Genomic DNA, 20,560 nt, shown 5'->3' with positions numbered 1-20,560 from the left:
GGTTGCACTAACTACTGGGAGATGAAGAGGCTTGCACAGGATAGAGTAGCATGGAGAGCTGCATCAAACCAGTCTCAGGACTGAAGACCACAACAACAACAACAGTGAGTGCGAGTCTTGCCTTTTCAGTTTCACGAACTACCACAAGGTGCCAAAATTGGGATGTGACGTCATTTGTTACTGTTAAAACATTGGCAACTCACAAACTGGCCAAATAGTTTGTCTACAGTTAGCTTTTAAATATACAGTGTACTAAAAGCTTGGAAATTTTGGACGAAGGTTCGCTGGATGACTATTTAAAGATTTTCGTAACGACGTAACTCAATAACAGTGCCTGGAACCGACTTGTTCAACTTTTGATAACTGTTCAGTTTCCGGAAACACTTAGCTGTCTTGCAGAATTTCATCTTGATTAGCGACGACATTCGTAAGCGTCAACCAGACTCGGTTATCGTTGCAAGACACACCGAAACTGAACGCTGCGTGATAGGAATACAGAGAATGGTAGGTAGATTTTCTGTTTAGCAGGAGCGACAACAGGAAGATTTCAGATTATCTGAGCGGTCAACATCTGCAGTACTGGCAATGTTGAGTATCAGTGGAGTAAGTTCAAGAATATCGCACAATACGTTGTAGACAGGTATGTGCCGAGCGAAATTGTGAGGGATGCAAAAGACGCACCGTGGTTCGGCAGACCTGTTAGAAAGCTGCTACGACTGCAAAGAGAGCTTCACTGCAGAATTAAACGTGCCAAAGGCCAGCAGACAAACAAAAACTGAAGGAAGTCAAAATTAGCGTAAGGAGGGCTATGCGCGATACTTGCAACGAATACGAAAGTAAAATTCTATCTACCGACTCGTCAGAAAATCGTAAGAAGTTTTGATCTCATATTATATCAATAAACTGGCCGAAGCCATCTGTGCAGGCACTCTGTGGCTATAAACGTCTTTTTCCAAAAAAATATCACAGAGAAAGATCACTCTGCAGTTTTTCCTTTATATCATCGTGCGAACGACAAAATAACAGATCTTTGAACACCGGACGAAGGAACAGGAAAGGCCACTGGACTGACGGGAAACCAATTCGATTCTACACAGAGTATGCAGAAGAACTTTGCCCTCTCGCTAGCAGCGTCGTATTGTGCATCTCTAGAAGTGTGTGGCGTTCTTAATGATTGGGAAAAATCGCAGCTCTTTCCCGTTTTCAGGAACGGTCGTCGAACAGGTGCACATCGCTACACGGCTATGTCTCTGACGTCGGCCTGTATTAGAATATTACGTGCACCTATGAAATTTTCTTTTCTGCTGGGTAAAATTGCTACTGAAACTGTTTTAATGTTGAAAACTGCTTACCAAGATGGCGCTATGGGAAAAACTCAAGTGTAGGAGAGGTCTACTCGATTTAAAAATGGGGGAATTCCGATTGAGGAGAAACCTCGCACTGGACTTCCATCAACTGCCCGAACAAATCAAAACATTGAAAAAAAAATCCGAGAGCTTTTGCCCAAAGACCGTCAACATTTGGATGTTTTAAGAAGATTGCGCTGAAATCATTTCTACTTGACCAATCATTCCATTCCATCTATCAAATTTTGCTGTAGATTTAAAAAAAGAACCAAACCTAGTTTTGCAGTGTTCGTCAAAAATGACCCGACTTGTGGCAGACAGGAGAGTGATTCTTCCACCACGACAACGCACCTGCATACACAGCCATCTCTGTCGGACAGTTTTTGGCTAAAAACGGAAGGGTTCCGCTGCCCCGCGCACCTTACTCGAATGACGTGGCTCCGTGCCACTTTTTCTTATTTACACGCATTAAAAGGAGCATGAAATGACACCGATTTGACAACATTGAAGAAGTCAAGAGAAGAAACGACGGAGCAGCTGTCAGTCATTTCTAAAGACGAATACTAAACATGTTTCGAACAGTGGAAACACCTGTGGGGCAAATCTATTAGTTGTAACGGAGAGTATTTTGAAGGGGATAAGGTTGTTTTGTAAACAATTTGAAAATATATAGTTTTTAAAAAATAATTCCGGTTCTTTTTGGGTACCCTCTCGTGCACATATATAACTTAGTACATAACGTCAAAAGTTCTATGAAGCTTGTCGCCGATAATACTGTTGTACTCAGAGATGCCGCAACTTTATAAAACTGTAGCGAAATGCAGGAAGACCTTTAGAGGATCGACGGTTTGTACAAAGGGCTGCAACTGACCCCCAACATGAACAAAGGTAACATACTGCGAATACATAGACAGAAGGCCGGCCGGTGTGGCCGTGCGGCTCTAGGCGCTTCAGTCTGGAACCGCGTGACCGCTACGGTCGCAGGTTAGAATCCTGCCTCGGGAATGGATGTGTGTGATGTCCTTAGGTTAGTTAGGTTTAAGTAGTTCTAAGTTCTAGGGGACTAATGACCACAGATGTTAAGTCCCATAGTGCTCAGAGCCATTTGAACCATAGACAGAAATATCCTTTACTGAATGGTTACACGATTGCAGAACAATGACCGGAAGCAGTTACTTCCAGGAAATATCTGGGATTATATGCATGCAGCGATCTGAAGTCGAATAAAATTAATCGCGAATAAGGCAGATGCCTGAGTGGGATTAATTGAAAGAGTCATCAGGATATATAGTCCATCATCCATGGCAGTAGCCTACAAAACGCTCGTTCGACCAATACTTGAATATTGCTCTTCAGTATGAGATCCGTACCAAATAGGTCTGATAGAGGTAATAGAGAAGGTCCAAAGAAGAACTGCACGTTTCTTTACAAGTTCATTTAGTAAGCACGGAAGCATGTCGGAGATGCTCAGGCAACTACAGTGGGAGACGCTGCAGGAGAGGCGTTCTGCGTCAAGCTGTGGTCTGCTGTTCCGAGAGTGTGCGTTCCTAGACGACTCAACAGATATATTCCTTCCTCCTTCGTGTGTCTCGTGAAAAGGTCATCAAGAAAATATATGAGACATTCGAGCCTACACGGGGGCTTATAGGCAATTGTTCTTCCCGCGAACTAATATGCGGCTCGAACAGGAAAAGAGGGGAAGTGACACACAGTGGTACACAAAGTACCCTCCGCCACACATCGCAATGTGGCTTACGGAGTATATATGGAGTGGTAGTTGTAGACTGTAGAACATCGCCATACGATGCACAGTGAGACCGAGGCGTATTTAGGCACATTTAGCTATAAGACCTATTCCTTACGGATTCCGCACAGTTATACCGAAGGTCAAAACAGAGATATCAAATGGTGCAGGGAAGCGGTCAAACAATTAGACCGAGGATATACAACAGGGCCGGCCAAACGCTGCACAGTGCGCAGACGTGCGAAGTGCTGCACATGTGCGCACGTGTGCGACAGCGACATCTGTTATTAGACATGTGTCCTAAATGAACGGCGGCGGCTCCTCTTCCTTGTTTATGTGGTACAAGCAAGAGCGCAACATACCCAGTCTCGTTTACCCCTGGTGACCGTAACTTTAACAGAGAAGTACTGAGAAATGGCAGGTACTGTGAAAAAGCAAAGAACGGAAGATCTATGTTCTCAGTCGTTTCGATCAAGCATCAGTGATGAAAATCTCCCGCAACTGCTTGCGTTTGTCAATGAGCCGTGCTTTTGTGCCCGATATTAACTATATCATTTCTCATGACCAGTGATAAACGTGTTTGGATATTCCTTTCGTAATTAAAAATTATTGTTTACTAACTGTGCATTATTGCCTCATTCTGCTCCATGTTACATTATTACCAGGAAAACTGGTCATTAAACCGATTGTTGTATACTTACATTTAGGGTTTTTTTTTAATGTGTGAAGGACTACGCTCAGCTGAAGTCGATAAAACATAACATTCATCTAATTGTCGGTTATTATGCAGATTTCAGACGGAAGTGATCATAGCAATAATGGTACAGGTCATCATCGAGAGGTCTGCGGTTGTCATTCTGTTCAGAGGTCAGTGAGACAGAAATTATGTGGGTGTAACTGAGGGCACCGAGAATTAGTTATACGAAACCTTGCATTGGTTTAAAGTTATTTGAAATCATGACTAAGGTTCGTTGGAAGTCGCTAAGTGCTCTCTTTCTTAAATATTAGATCAAAAACTTTACGCGTATTTACGTGCCGTCAGTCAAGCTGCCTTAAAAAAAAACCACGGTTGTTAACTGTATTAATTGTCTTACTGGGTTAAACTGTTAACATAAAAGTGGACGTCTCAATGAGTAGACTGTGACAGTATTTGAAATGTTTAATAGGCGAAATACCTTCCCATGGTTGGCTTGCAAGCTGTGGAAAGAGCACTAGAATACGCCGGTACAGAGTATCCCAGCAAGTGGATTTAGCGACATCTGTGCGTAGAAACAAGCACTACATGAACGCTGGCGGCTGCAGCGTGCACGCTTTGAGCCGGAAGTTGCACATGTGCAGGAGCACCGCACGCGTGCAGAATTTCTGGCCGGCCCTGATATAGAACATAGTAACTACGGATGAAACTTACATCTGCCCGTACGAGCCGAAACTGAACAGAAGTCGACTGTCTGGGTATTCCACGGTGAAACGAAACCAAGAAAAATACTTACTTTAGGCATTTTGCGAGTCACGTGGATCATATTTGGGACAACACGCTATGATGTGGAACGCGTCAATCGGTTTACAGTAAACGAGATACGTTTCCTGTGTAAGAACATGGCTACATGCTGGCCATTTGCAAAACTAGATTTTTTTAAATTTCAATCTACAGCAAAATTTGGCAAATGTAACCCCAACATCATAGAGATACCATCCGCTGAGAATTTCGTTTATGAAGCGGCCAAGCGGAAATGATATCAGTGTATCAAGAATTTCGTTATCTACCTGCGCACTTATCAGATAGATTATATAATGGTAAGACAGAGATTTAGGAACCAGGTTTTAAATTGTAAGACATTTCCAGGGGCAGATGTGGACTCTGACCACAATCCATTGGTTATGAACTGCAGATTGAAACTGAAGAAATTGCAAAAAGGTGGGAATTTAAGGAGATGGGACCTGGATAAACTGAAAGAACCAGAGGTTGTAGAGAGTTTCAGGGAGAGCATAAGGGAACAATTGACAGGAATGGGGGAAAGAAATACAGTAGAAGAAGAATGGGTAGCTCTGAGGGATGAAGTAGTGAAGGCAGCAGACGATCAAGTAGGTAAAAAGACGAGGGCTAATAGAAATCCTTGAGTAACAGAAGAAATATTGAATTTAATTGATGAAAGGAGAAAATATAAAAATGCAGTAAATGAAGCAAGCAAAAAGGAATACAAACGTCTCAAAAATGAGATTGACAGGAAGTGCAAAATGGCTAAGCAGGGATGGTTAGAGGACAAATGTAAGGATGTAGAGGCTTGTCTCACTAGGGGTAAGATAGATACTGCCTACAGGAAAATTAAAGAGACCTTTGGAGAGAAGAGAACCACTTGTATGAATATCAAGAGCTCAGATGGCAACCCAGTTCTAAGGAAAGAAGGGAAGGCAGAAAGGTGGAAGGAGTATATAGAGGGTTTATACAAGGGCGATGTATTTGAGGACAATATTATGGAAAGGGAAGAGGATGTAGATGAAGACGAAATGGGAGATAAGATACTGCGTGAAGAGTTTGACAGAGCACTGAAAGACCTAAGTCGAAACAAGGCCCCGGGAGTAGACAACATTCCATTAAAACTACTGATGATGGTCGAAGTAGAGAGTATATAAAATGTAGACTGGCAATGGCAAGGAAATCGTTTCTGAAGAAGAGAAATTTGTTAACGTCGAGTATAGATTTAAGTGTCAGGAAGTCGTTTCTGAAAGTATTTGTATGGAGTGTAGCCATGTATGGAAGTGAAACATGGACGATAACTAGTTTGGACAAGAAGAGAATAGAAGCTTTCGAAATGTGGTGCTACAGAAGAATGCTGAAGATAAGGTGGGTAGATCACGTAACTAATGAGGAGGTTGAATAGGATTGGGGAGAAGAGAAGTTTGTGGCACAACTTGACTAGAAGAAGGGATCGGTTGGTAGGACATGTTTTGAGGCATCAAGGGATCACAAATTTAGCATTGGAGGGCAGCGTGGAGGGTAAAAATCGTAGAGGGAGACCAAGAGATGAATACACCAAGCAGATTCAGAAGGATGTAGGTTGCAGTAGGTACTGGGAGATGAAGAAGCTTGCACAGGATAGAGTAGCACGGAGAGCTGCATCAAACCAGTCTCAGGACTGAAGACCACAACAACCTGCGCACTTAATTCTCGAAGCTGGTGGTAAAATATTTTTATAGCTGCATATTTTTCTGCGTCTGGAGCACAGTCCGGACCTGCTAGTCGGGGAGTTGCAATGCGGCAGTAGTGCAGTCGGGTTGGAGCAGCAGTGAGGTCTGCGTCGACATGGCTCGCCCGACAATTGCCGAGCCACGGCCTTGGTGGATCGTCGGTCGGTCGTCCTGCCGGACGACGCATTTTGGGTCGCCGATCGTTCATGAGTCTCGGCTGTGTGTGTGCGTGTGTGTGAGTGTGTGTGTGTGTGCGCGCGCGTGCACATCGACTTCCGATTTGTCTTCGTGGGTGCTTAGTTACTGTTGGGTATATTTCAGGTCTTCGTGCAAGTGTTGTCAGGATGTGTGTGTATTTGGCGTTATTTCCACTGACGACTATTTTAGATGTTGTCGGCATTCTGAGGGTAGTCGGTCGGTTGGTGCGGACCATGGAGGACATGTCCGTGCGGCGCGGTCGGTTTGGTCCGCTGACAGTCCCTGCGCAGTGTCGGAGCGTGTGTGGGGCTGTCCGATCACTACGAGCTTCGTGGCTCATCGACCCAGGACGTCAAGGTTGAGTGGTGTCATTAAGTACCCAAGCCACGTCCATACATGTTGTATGGTTTGTTTCGGTGGTTCGCTGTTGGGGAGGTTTTCCTGTGAGCAATTGCTGAGATTTAGCCGCCATGCGGTGGAATTAACTATATTGGTTGACTACAGTTCAAGTGTACCAGCGGAATTCATTGCCTTGTGGCCGTTAGTGTTCCGGTTACCTGCCCTGGCCACTAACGTAATTTCAGGCAGTGTCCTTTCTTCACCTGTTGTCGCTGTCCAACTCGGTGTGTAGTTTTGACAGCTTATTATATATACATATTTGATTGTGGATAATTACGTCCATAACATTTTGGTGTTTGAGTTCTCATGTACCGATTGGTGGAAAGCAAGTCGTTTGGTCGGTCGGTCCGTGGCTGTCCCGTGGTTGGGTTACCGACGGATTAAGTGTAGTTGGGCTCACTACCTGTCTCACCTAAGTGAACGAGGCCAGACCCACCCCCTGGAGGCTTCTGAGTTCCGTTGTCGTTACTGTCTTTCTCACGGGTGTTTAATTGTCTGTATAATCTATCATAGCCAATGATTTAAAAAATTCTTGGTTTTACTGTGTTTTATGTAAATCAAAATTAATTGTGGGCCTTCAGCCGCTTGGTACCTTATTCTTAAAATTACCTTTCATGCTTAAACATTGCGGTCGTCTGCCCTTAAAGGTTTATGATATTTTTTGAATGTTGGAAAAATCAATTGTGGGCCTTTAGCCGCTTCAACCTTCTTCTTAAAATTACCCTTTAAGCAAAAACATTGCGGACTCTTGCCTTTCAAAGGTTATGGTAACTTATTTCAGAATCTTTAAAATTTTGTTGTGGGCCTTCAGACGTTTGTATTGCATCTTGTTTGTGTTTGCCTATCCACTTTGCCTTGAGGCTTTCAGCCTAGCTGTGATATACCGGTAAATATATTTTAATTATTTTACTTGTAATTTTAACTGCGTGTTTTCAGTCACTTGAAATTTATCTTATTGATTTTTAAGATTTCTTGTTTGGAGGCCTTCAGCCGTGAAAGAATTCGATTTTGAAACTCGTAGTTGTAAAGGTTCGGTTATGTGCCGTTTTGGTTTAAATTACAATAAATTCCAATTTTAAAGTGAAACTGACCGCAACCTTATTTGGCCCTTTGCACAATCCTAATCACCTGTTCTGCCCAGCGGGTTTAACGGGCGTCTCACTGTGTAGCATTTATTTAAAAATGTCGTGTACAGTCACTGACTCTGTACTGTTTTACTCTGATTGTCGCGCTAATAATACGCAGTATGAAAATGGCTGACACTTCTTCCTGCTCCGTAGTGAAACACGCATGTGGAACACCACTAAAAAGTGCCTAGGAATATGTTGTTCTCAATGTTTTACATAAATTTACAGAAAAAATCTGCTTTGAAGTTTTTCCAGGGACTGTATTTAATAAAGTTGAGACTCAGATGCATGCTGGATGTATAGAGAAATCGATAGCGCAGTAGATTTATGATCTAGTGTAGTTCACGGATCGCTGGTTCACGTCTCGCCATAAGTTTTTTTTTGTTCGATTTGCAATGCATCCATCTCGTAATTGTAAAATTCATCTCCATTTTTTTTAATAATGCAAGTCTTCCTGTTTCTAATTACATATTGCAGGCGAAATGTAAAACTCATCATTTTTTATGAATAATGCATGTCTTCTTGTTGCTAATTACATATTGCAGGCGAAATTGCTGTTTCCATTTGAAATATAAATTCTTAATTATGGAGGAATACATAACAATTTGATTTTTAGACAAAAATGAAAAACCAAATATTCTTTATTTGGACTGTGTCCATTGTTTGTTACGACAGATGTAGTCTCACACGAACCAGAGCGATGAGTGTCGTGGAAACATGAGAAAATCATTTCACAGCGTCTATCACACCATACAAATGCTGCATTTCTACATTTGCCACTGTACCATTACAGAATGAAGCCAAGAGAACTGATCTGGAACCAAGTTAAGGGATGTGCTGCGAGAAATAACAAGACTGTTAGGCTGCCAGACATACTGCGACTAACGCACGCAGCATTTTCACGCGTCACTGCCGAACGCTGGCGGGATGTAGAACGGCACGTCATAAGAGGAGAAAATGCGGTGCCTGGTTGGCTTCGTCGATTGTGTTGTTGATCGACTCGTTATCGACGTAGCAGATGACAGTTCCAGAACTGAAATGTGTTTCTCGGATTCGGATAAGGAAAGAGCTAAGAGATTACCAGACGACTGACTGTTGTTAATACCTTCAGCGGCTTCAGTATTCAACAATACGGTGAAATTCCTGTAGTATGCTTTTGCATCACACATAGTTCGCTCAGAAAAAATACCCTGTATTTAAGTTAGGAATTTTCATCACTCTCGTTTATAATTAAAGTACTATGTTAGGTGAGAACGAGAGCATTTTATGCTTTCTCTCTGGTCACCTAAGAAGCAGGCGGTAGTTCTAGAGTTTCGCTGAATATTATTTCGTTCTCTTTAAAAATTAGATGAGATTCGAAGCTATATTGTTTCTCCGCTCGTCTCTTTTTACGTCTGAACTGCAACTGCTCACATTATTGCAGGTTAGCTGGACTAGCTGGCTGGCCGGTGCTGTCCGAGTTAAATGGGCCGGTAAAGTTGTTGCCCCACATTACCACTGAGTCTATGTGCGTGTAAAAGAGCATAAAACGTATCTTAGTGATTGTACTTGACTTCCGTTTCACATGAAACGAAATCCAGAGAGATTCAAGCAAACGCGGAAGAATACTTGGTATAATGTTTACATCAGGTTTACTGTTATGATGAATAGAGTATAAGTTCGATGACAACCTCTCACAAGGAGAGGACGCCTACTCGTCATCGCCGATTTCTTCTAAATTTATGGTACATGTAGGCGTGGTGAGACAAGAAAGTACCCCAAGTGGAAACTCCAGATGGCCAAGCGTTTAGGAAATAAAAGGAATTTTGACACGTATCTATCACCATGTGCACCTTATTAATTGTCACTGTGAGGGTGTGTTTAGGAAGCAGTGTTTGGCTCGGCGATAAGAGATAGGCATAGGATGAAATGCAGGAATGCAAACATTTAAAAAGGGGTCGTAGTTAACGCGAACGTCGTGTGTGTAAATCTATACTTCCATTATTTTGCAATTCAAAAAATGTTTAAATGTGCGTAAATTCCTAAGGGACCAAACTGCGGAGGTCATCGGTCCCTAGACTTACACACTACATAAACTAACTTATGCTAAGAACAACACACACACTCAGGCCAGGGGGAGGACTTGAACCTCCGGCGGGAGGGGCACCGCATTCCGTGACATGGCGCCGCAAATCGCACGGCCACTCCGCGCGGCTATTTTGCAATTGATCAATAAAATGTACCGGGGTGATATTCATCAAAGAAACAGGGAAGCAATAATTTCGACCTTATCTTGCGCACTTTGTAAACGCCGCCTTTTTGCAACGACATTGGTTTTTTTAAGGTCTCCATTGAAAAACAGACTTGATTGACATTCTGAAAACAGCCTCTTTCATCGCACAGTCCAGCAGCGAACCAAAAGTAACGCAACATGGCGCTGAATACGTGCGACGATAGCTGGTGATGTATAATGGAATGTAGTTCGATGCAAGCTTCTCGGGAAGTGATTTCCTCTTCGTTCTCGATGAGGTAAGAGCAGTTTCGACATTTCGTTGCAATGTTTTGTCTGCAGTGATTGCGATATTTTCCAGAATAATCGCACACTAATCGCGCAATATTCGCGTTACCATTTCAAGAGCGAGCAGGTGAATGAGTTACGTGGCTAGGTTGTCCCGTAACTATTGTAAATCCATACAACAAGACATTGCCTGAAAATTAAGGCATATTTCAACGGCAAAGTTCACAACACGAACAGCGATATCAGTTCAATGCACGGTCATAATAAGCGTGAAAATAACCATGCCCAGAGCGAGTATCCACGATAGAGGGGGTCCAGTACTGGCAGCGCAGTATGCAGTCGGCAGCATAGTACCTACGTACACGGAACCTGAATGTATAGCGACGGATGGCCTGGTGTCTGTTAGCGGCCTCTATATAGCTGCCCGTCCTTCAGGCCGGCGTCGTTGGGGCTGGCGTTCTTCTGTAAGTAGGCTGTTTAGGTTTTTATGTTGGAAACGCCACGTAGCGCTCTGTATGAAAATCACTGGCTGTGCTGTGTGCAGTCTGTGGCTGGTTTGCATTGTTGTAATATTCGCTATTGCAGTGTTGGGCAGTTGGATGTGAACAGCGCGTAGCGTTGCGCAGTCGGAGGTGAGCCGCCAGCAGTGGTGGATGTGGAGAGAGAGATGGCAGAATTTTCAGAGCGGACGATCTGGACGTGTGTCCATCAGAAAGAGTAAATTTGTAATACTGGATATCATAGAATCGATTCCACAGACCGAACGTGAGGAGAGGGGCTAGTGTAATTGGTTAATACAAACCATACAAAAATGCACGGAAGTATGTTTTTTAACACAAAGCTACGTTTTTTTAAATGGAACCCCCTTAGTTTTGTTAGCACATCTGAACATACACTCATGGAAATGGAAAAAAGAACACATTGACACCGGTGTGTCAGACCCTCCATACTTGCTCCGGACACTGCGAGAGGGCTGTACAAGCAATGATCACACGCACGGCACAGCGGACACACCAGGAACCGCGGTGTTGGCCGTCGAATGGCGCTAGCTGCGCAGCATTTGTGCACCGCCGCCGTCAGTGTCAGCCAGTTTGCCGTGGCATACGGAGCTCCATCGCAGTCTTTAACACTGGTAGCATGCCGCGACAGCGTGGACGCGAACCGTATGTGCAGTTGACGGACTTTGAGCGAGGGCGTATAGTGGGCATGCGGGAGGCCGGGTGGACGTACCGCCGAATTGCTCAACACGTGGGGCGTGAGGTCTCCACAGTACATCGATGTTGTCGCCAGTGGTCGGCGGAAGGTGCACGTGCCCGTCGACCTGGGACCGGACCGCAGCGACGCACGGATGCACGCCAAGACCGTAGGATCCTACGCAGTGCCGTAGGGGACCGCACCGCCACTTCCCAGCAAATTAGGGACACTGTTGCTCCTGGGGTATCGGCGAGGACCATTCGCAACCGTCTCCATGAAGCTGGGCTACGGTCCCGCACACCGTTAGGCCGTCTTCCGCTCACGCCCCAACATCGTGCAGCCCGCCTCCAGTGGTGTCGCGACAGGCGTGAATGGAGGGACGAATGGAGACGTGTCGTCTTCAGCGATGAGAGTCGCTTCTGCCTTGGTGCCAATGATGGTCGTATGCGTGTTTGGCGCCGTGCAGGTGAGCGCCACAATCAGGACTGCATACGACCGAGGCACACAGGGCCAACACCCGGCATCATGGTGTGGGGAGCGATCTCCTACACTGGCCGTACACCACTGGTGATCGTCGAGGGGACACTGAATAGTGCACGGTACATCCAAACCGTCATCGAACCCATCGTTCTACCATTCCTAGACCGGCAAGGGAACTTGCTGTTCCAACAGGACAATGCACGTCCGCATGTATCCCGTGCCACCCAACGTGCTCTAGAAGGTGTAAGTCAACTACCCTGGCCAGCAAGCTCTCCGGATCTGTCCCCCATTGAGCATGTTTGGGACTGGATGAAGCGTCGTCTCACGCGGTCTGCACGTCCAGCACGAACGCTGGTCCAACTGAGGCGCCAGGTGGAAATGGCACGGCAAGCCGTTCCACAGGACTACATCCAGCATCTCTACGATCGTCTCCATGGGAGAATAGCAGCCTGCATTGCTGCGAAAGGTGGATATACACTGTACTAGTGCCGACATTGTGCATGCTCTGTTGCCTGTGTCTATGTGCCTGTGGTTCTGTCAGTGTGATCATGTGATGTATCTGACCCCAGGAATGTGTCAATAAAGTTTCCCCTTCCTGGGACAATGAATTCACGGTGTTCTTATTTCAATTTCCAGGAGTGTATAAACAAATACGTAATCAGTGCTGTTTGTTGCATTGTAAAATGTTAATCACATCCGGAGATATTGTAACATAAAGTTGACGCTTGAGTACCACTCCGCTGTTCGATCGTATGTATCGGAGAGCACCGAATTACGTAGGTATCAAAAGGGAACGGTGATGGACCTTAGGCACAGAAGAGACTGGAACAGCACATTACGTCCACATGCTAACACCTTTTTATTGGTCTTTTTCACTGACGCACATGTACATTACCATGAGGGGTGAGGTACACGTACACACGTGGTTTCCGTTTTCAATTACGGAGTGGAATAGAGTGTGTCCCGACATGTCAGGCCAATAGATGTTAAATGTGGTGGCCATCATTTGCTGCACACAATTGCAATCTCTGGCGTAATGAATGTCGTACACGCCGCAGTACATCTGGTGTAATGTCACCGCAGGCTGCCACAATACGTTGTTTCATATCCTCCGGGGTTGTAGGCACATCACGGTACACATTCTCCTTTAACGTACCCCACAGAAAGAAGTCCAGAGGTGTAAGATCAGGAGAATGGGCTGGCCAATTTATGCGTCCTCCACGTCCTATGAAACGCCCGTCGAACATCCTGTCAAGGGTCAGCCTAGTGTTAATTGCGGAATGTGCAGGTGCACCATCATGCTGATACCACATACGTCGACGCGTTTCCAGTGAGACATTTTCGAGCAACGTTGGCAGATCATTCTGTAGAAACGCGATGTATGTTGCAGCTGTTTGGACCCCTGCAATGAAGTGAGGACCAATGAGGTAGTCGCCAATGATTCCGCATCATACATTTACAGTCCACTGTCGCTGTCGCTCTACCTGTCTGAGCCAGCGAGGATTGTCCACGGACCAGTAATGCATGTTCCGTAGATTCACTGCCCTGTGGTTTGTGAAACCCGCTTCATCGGTAAACAGGTAGAACTGCAACGCATTCTCTGTTAATGCCCATTGACAGAATTCCACTCGATGATTGAAGTCATCAACATGTAATTGCTGATGTAGCGACACATGAAACGGGTGCAAGCGGTGACGATGCAGTATGCGCATGACACTACTTTGACTCAGTCCACCGGCTCTCGCAATGTCCCGTGTACTCATGTGTGGGTTCATGGCAACAGCAGCCAACACACCAACTGCACCCGCTTCTCCTGTGACGGGCTTGTTACGGACCCGTTTGCGTGCTACGACCATACCTGTTGCATACAGTTGGCGGTAGATGTTTTGCAGTGTGCGGTATGTTGGATGCTCTCTGTCCGGATACCGTTCTGCATACACCCTGCAGGCTTCAGCTGCATTTCGTCGACACTCGCCATAGATGAGTATCATCTCCGCCTTTTCAGAGTTCGAATACACCATGGTCACAGTTCCTACAACACTACACTATCACAGACGTCTGGTAACACGGTGTACTACAGTTGGTCTGCGTGCGGAGACGAATGCAGAATAACAATAGCAGCAAGCGCTACATGCGGACACTGCGACAGCTAGACCAAACCACAACAGTGCACTACAGCCACACTCGTAAACACGGTCGTCATCGTAAACAGGTCCCTGCAGATGCTGCTCGCCACCCTTGGCCCGTGTTTGTTACAACACGCAACTGAACGTCGGAGGTTTCAAGCGTCAACTTTAGGTTACAATATCTCCGGATGTAATTAACATTTTGCAATGCAACAAACGGCACTGATTACGTATTTGTTTATATGTTCAGATGTGCTAAAAAAACTAACGTGGCTCCATTTAAAAAACGTAGGTTTGTGTTAAAAAACATACTTCCGTGCATTTTTGTATGGTTTGTATTAACCAATTACACTAGCCCCTCTCCTCACGTTCGGTCTGTGGAATCGGTTCGTCAGTATTTGATGTGGTTTACGAAATATATCCAGCGGTAACGTTAGGTGACTCACCCTATATATATATATATATATATATATATATATATATATATATATATATATATATATATGATGACTTTTGAACATTATTAAGGTGCATACATTGTTTGTTCTCTATCAAAAATCTTGCATTTGCTAACTATGCCTGTCAGTAGTTAGTGCCTTCAGTAGTTAGAATCTTTTATTCAGCTGGCAGTATTGGCGCACGCTGTATTGTAGTAGTTTAAGTAACGAAGATTTTTGTGAGGTAAGTGATTGATGAAAGGTATAGGTTATTGTTAGTCAGGGCCATTCTTTTGTAGGGATTATTGAAAGTCAGATTGCGTTGCGCTAAACAAATATTGTGTGTCAGTTTAGTGATGATTACAATAAGTAAAGAGAGAAATGTCTGAGTACGGTCAGTTTTGCTCAGCTGTTTGGAAATCAAATAACGTAAGAGGTTTTTCCAGCACTGTCATTTATAAATTTTTCTAAGGGGAGGTTTCACTTCGTGCCGACAGCGCCACCGAGGTCTAATTAAACTCACTGTAGACGATTGTGCGTGGTTGCACCTTATGGACCGTTCGTAACCCCAAGTTTGCAAGATGATGCGCTTGTTTTAATGACAGACGTCTCATGCTGATGCTGTGAACATAGAAATAGAAAATAACCTCTATGATGTTGCGGTTAATTGTGACGTCCGTAGTGTACGCATTGCCAAGAAGCACGAAAATATTTGCTGCTGGGCGGAGTCGAACCCGCAGCCGTTTTAGTACAAATCCGGTGTTTTACCGATGAGCCAATCACGACTGCTTGGATACGATCTCACAGAGCAATTGATAAGGTGCACATGGTGATAGATTCGTATCAAAATTCCTTTTATTTCCTAAACGCGTGGTTTTCAGTTGGGGCACTTTCATGTTTCATCACACCTTACATGTACCATGAATTTGGACGAGTTCGGCGATGACGAGTAGGCGCCCTCTCCTTGTCGGAGCAGTGGCTGGCGGGCTGAACCTGGGTGCGCGTGCCAGCCATGCGTCAGATTTCCCCCACCACTACCCAAGTCTGTCCGAGCCAGAGGAGTGGCTAAACGGGAAAGCTGCCAACGCGCCGCACTAAGGGGCACCGCAGCCACACTGCCTACAGCTTGGTTTTGCGTTTCACATTTTCCAACAATACAGGTAAAAAGACGAGGGCTAATAGAAATCCTTGGGTAACAGAAGAGGTATTGAATTTAATTGATGAAAGGAGAAAATACAAAAATGCAGTAAATGAAGCAGGCAAAAAGGAATACAAACGTCTCAAAAATGAGATCGACAGGAAGTGCAAAATAGCTAAGCAGGGATGGCTAGAGGACAAATGTAAGGATGTAGAGGCGCATATCACTAGGGGTAGATAGATACTGCCTACAGGAAAATTAAAGAGACCTTTGGAGAAAAGAAGAGCCACTTGTATGAATATCAAGAGCTCAGATGGAAACCCAGCTCTAAGCAAAGAAGCGAAAGCAGAAAGGTGGAAGGAGTATATAGAGGGTCTATACATGGGCGATGTACATGAGGGCACTATTAAGGAAACGGAAGTGAACGTAGATGATGATGAAATAGGAGATGCGATACTGCGTGAAGAGTTTGACAGAGCACTGAAAGACCTGAGTCGAAACAAGCCCTCAGGAGTAGACAATATTCCATTAGAACTACTGATAGCCTTGGGAGAGCCAGCCGTGATAAAACTTTACAACCTGGCGAGCAAGATGTATGAGACAGGCGAAATGCCATCAGACTTCAAGAAGAATATAATAATTCCTATCCCAAAGAAAGCAGGTGTTGACAGATGTGAAAATAACCGAACTATCAGTTTAATAAGTCACGGATGCAAAATACTAACACGAATTCTTTACAGACGAATGGAAAAACTGGTGGAAGCCGACATCGGGGAAGATCAGTTTGGATTCCGTAGAAATATTGGAACACGTGAGGCAATACTGACCTTACGACTTATCTTAGAAGAAAGATAAAGGAAAGGCAAACCTACGTTTCTAGCATTTGTAGACTTAGAGAAAGCTTTTGACAATGTTGACTGGAATACTCTGTTTCAAATTCTGAAAGTGGCAGGGGTAAAATATAGGGAGCGAAAGGCTATTTACAATTTGTATAGAAACCAATTGGCAGTTATAAGAGTCGAGGGGCATGAAAGGGAAAGTGGTTGGGAAGGGAGTGAGACAGGGTTGTAGCCTCTCCCCGATGTTATTCAATCTGTATATTGAGCAAGCAGTAAAGGAAACAAAAGAAAAATTTGGAGTAGGTATTAAAATCCATGGAGAAGAAATAAAAACTTTGAGGTTCGCCGATGACATTGTAATTCTGTCAGAGACAGCAAAGGACTTGGAAGAGCAGTTGAACGGAATGGACATTGTCTTGAAAGGAGGATATAAGATGAACATCAACAAAAGCAAAACGAGGATAATGGAATGTAGTCGACTTAAGTCGGGTGATGCTGACGGAATTAGGTTAGGAAATGAGAAGCTTAAAGTAGTAAAGGAGTTTTGCTGTTTGCGGAGCAAAATAACAGATGATAGTCGAAGTAGACAGGATATAAAATGTAGACTGACAATGGCAAGGAAAGCGTTTCTGAAGAAGAGAAATTTGTTAACATCGAGTATAGATTTAAGTGTCAGGAAATCTTTTCTGAACGTATGGAAGTGAAACATGGACGATAAATAGTTTAGACAAGAAGAGAATAGAAGCTTTGAAATGTGCTGCTACAGAAGAATGCTGAGGATTAGATGGGTAGATCACATAACTAATGAGGAGGTATTGAACTAAATTGGGGAGAAGAGAAATTTGTGGCACAACTTGACTAGAAGAAGTGATCGGGTGGTAGGGCATATTCTGAGGGATCAAGGGATCACCAGTTTAGTATTGGAGAGCAGCGTGGAGGGTAAAAATGGCAGAGGGAGACCAAGAGGTGGATACACTAAACAGATTCAGAAGGATGTAGGTTGCTGAAGGTACTGGGAGATGAAGAATAGGATAGAGTAGCATGGAGAGCTGCATCAAACCATTCTCGGGACTGAAGACCAGAACAACAACAACAACAGGTCACAAACAAAACAAATTTTCAGTACTGTTTAATTATTTTTGAAACGTTGAAGACATAACATAATTTTTATCCAGTAGAAATTGTCGGCGCACGTACAGACGCAGAGAAGTTCACAGAGTTTCGCACTCAAGTTGCCATGTAATACTGACTTACTTACTCTCATAATCGTAGAAAGGTCTTCCACACAAATATGTCGTACGAAATATTGTAACACTTTTGCATCCTCGTCGTCGAGACCTGAAAAATCTACCTGAGGAAAACAATGTAGACGTCCTCGGCAGTTTTAACGTAAAAAGACTTGTTAAAATTGAAATTTCCCAGCAGGTCAACCAGTTGCATCTCTACATAGACAGGGGCAATCTCAAAAAGTCTCGGAAACAGATATAAGATTGAGAGCGGCTACAAAATCTTGATAAAACTAGCCCTGCAGTTCTTTCAAGGCCACGATGAATTCTTCAAACCACGCGTTTTCTTTAACAACAGTGAGCTTAGGAAACTGGACTGTGTTTATCAGACTGTGTCCCTTCTACAGCGCAATGTTCTTTTTAAACGAATCGGCATCAAACCAGAAAGAAGTTATCTTGCAATGTCTTACTGTGGACAATGTCGTAGTCAAGTCCGCATAAAATGCAAATCCATTCCGGATGTTCTAATTTTCGTTTCTGCGCACCTTTTTGCTTCATAAATTCAACAATCGTGAGTTTGAAATCGAAAAATCTTTCCAGGCATGCCTCTTGACTTAACTATCGTACTTTGTAGTAATACATGGAAATGTTGGAACACGTGAGGCAATACTAACCTTACGACTTATCTTAGAAGAAAGATTAAGAAAAGGCAAACGTACGTTTCTAGCATTTGTAGACTTAGAGAAAGCTTTTGACAACGTTAACTGGAATACTCTCTTTCAAATTCTGAAGGTGGCAGGGGTAAAATACAGGGAGCGAAAGGCTATTTACAATTTGTACAGAAACCAGATGGCAGTTATAAGAGTCGAGGGGCATGAAAGGTAAGCAGTGGTTGGGAAGGGAGTGAGACAGGGTTGTAGCCTCTCCCCGATGTTATTCATTCTCTATATTGAGCAAGCAGTAAAGGAAACAAAAGAAAAATTTGGAGTAGGTATTAAAATCCATGGAGAAGAAATAAAAACTTTGAGGTTCGCCGATGACATTGTAATTCTGTCAGAGACAGCAAAGGACTTGGAAGAGCAGTTGAACGGAATGGACATTGTCTTGAAAGGAGGATATAAGATGAACATCAACAAAAGCAAAACGAGGATAATGGAATGTAGTCGACTTAAGTCGGGTGATGCTGACGGAATTAGGTTAGGAAATGAGAAGCTTAAAGTAGTAAAGGAGTTTTGCTGTTTGCGGAGCAAAATAACAGATGATAGTCGAAGCAGACAGGATATAAAATGTAGACTGACAATGGCAAGGAAAGCGTTTCTGAAGAAGAGAAATTTGTTAACATCGAGTATAGATTTAAGTGTCAGGAAGTCGTTTCTGAAAGTATTTGTATGGAGTGTAGCCATGTATGGAAGTGAAACATGGACGATAACCAGTTTGGAGAAGAACAGAATAGAAGTTTTCGAAATGTGGTGCTACAGAAGAATGCTGAAGATAAGGTGGGTAGATCACGTAACTAATGAGGAGGTATTGAATAGGATTGGGGAGAAGAGAAGTTTGTGGCACAACTTGACTAGAAGAAGGGATCGGTTGGTAGGACATGTTTTGAGGCATCAAGGGATCACAAATTTAGCATTGGAGGGCAGCGTGGAGGGTAAAAATCGTAGAGGGAGACCAAGAGATCAATACACTAAGCAGATTCAGAAGGATGTAGGTTGCAGTAGGTACTGGGAGATGAAGAAGCTTGCACAGGATAGAGTAGCATGGAGAGCTGCATCAAACCAGTCTCAGGACTGAAGACCACAACAACAACAACAGTAATACATGAAGTCACCATGTTCTTCGTTCAGTTCCATTTAAAACTGTTGCAACTGGCAATGGAACAGTCCGCGCGACTTCAAAAAACTTCATTGTTGATACCTTCAATTTCTTCACATGGTCCAGGCTTGCAAATTTAGCACAAAGTACTTTTTGACGTATGGAACAATGAATCTTTTCTGTCGATCGTTGTAATTTTTTGCTCTTTCGATGTTAACTACGTCTTTAAATTCTTTCTGCATGGCATCGTAATGTCATTTCATAGCAAATATCTAGTACTGACGATTATGTGAATTGGGTGTACTCATCCCTCTCTTCTGTCATCCCCATCCATTTTAAATGATTGCGACGATAGATCGCTAGACTCACTCTTTTTGCACAGTCACTGGACCTGTGAACGTCATCCGTACCTAGAACAATGAGCGAAAGTTAAAGAGCACTGACAGCTCGATTCTGCCGAACTCAGAGAGTTGCACCGATCGAAAACTGCTGCACCGCGACGCTAAATGGAACGCCGCGCTGTTCCGAATACTTCCTAGAAGGACCGAGCAAAGCCGAGCGAGAGGCCGGGCCTTGGCCCGCATACGCTGGACGCGTGAAGTTGGTACACCACGGCTGGCCCTGACTTAAGAGCCTTTGACCAGTGGCCCACTGGAAGGTTCCACTACAGCTGCTGCCGCCTTTGGCCTGGAAGGTCTCTGGTTCCTGTATGGGGACGCTCAACGGCTTTTCTGTCATCACGACCGTGTCCGCTGCCCACCTCCCACTGCTGAGGGCGGATCCTGCGGCTGGTGGCTGCCTTTCCCGT

General features: G+C 44.2%; 1 protein-coding gene across 1 annotated transcript in view; it reads right to left on the bottom strand.

Moving 5' to 3' along the window:
- LOC126262276 (uncharacterized) overlaps positions 1–20,560 on the bottom strand; it is a 150,780-nt gene that overhangs the window by 84,356 nt on the left and 45,864 nt on the right. The window lies entirely within an intron of this gene.

The sequence above is a fragment of the Schistocerca nitens genome, chromosome 6 (assembly GCF_023898315.1).
Source record: "Schistocerca nitens isolate TAMUIC-IGC-003100 chromosome 6, iqSchNite1.1, whole genome shotgun sequence".
NCBI lineage: Eukaryota > Metazoa > Arthropoda > Insecta > Orthoptera > Acrididae > Schistocerca > Schistocerca nitens.
The sequence above is the reverse complement of the archived record's forward strand: the minus strand, read 5'-3'. Positions and strand labels throughout refer to the sequence as shown.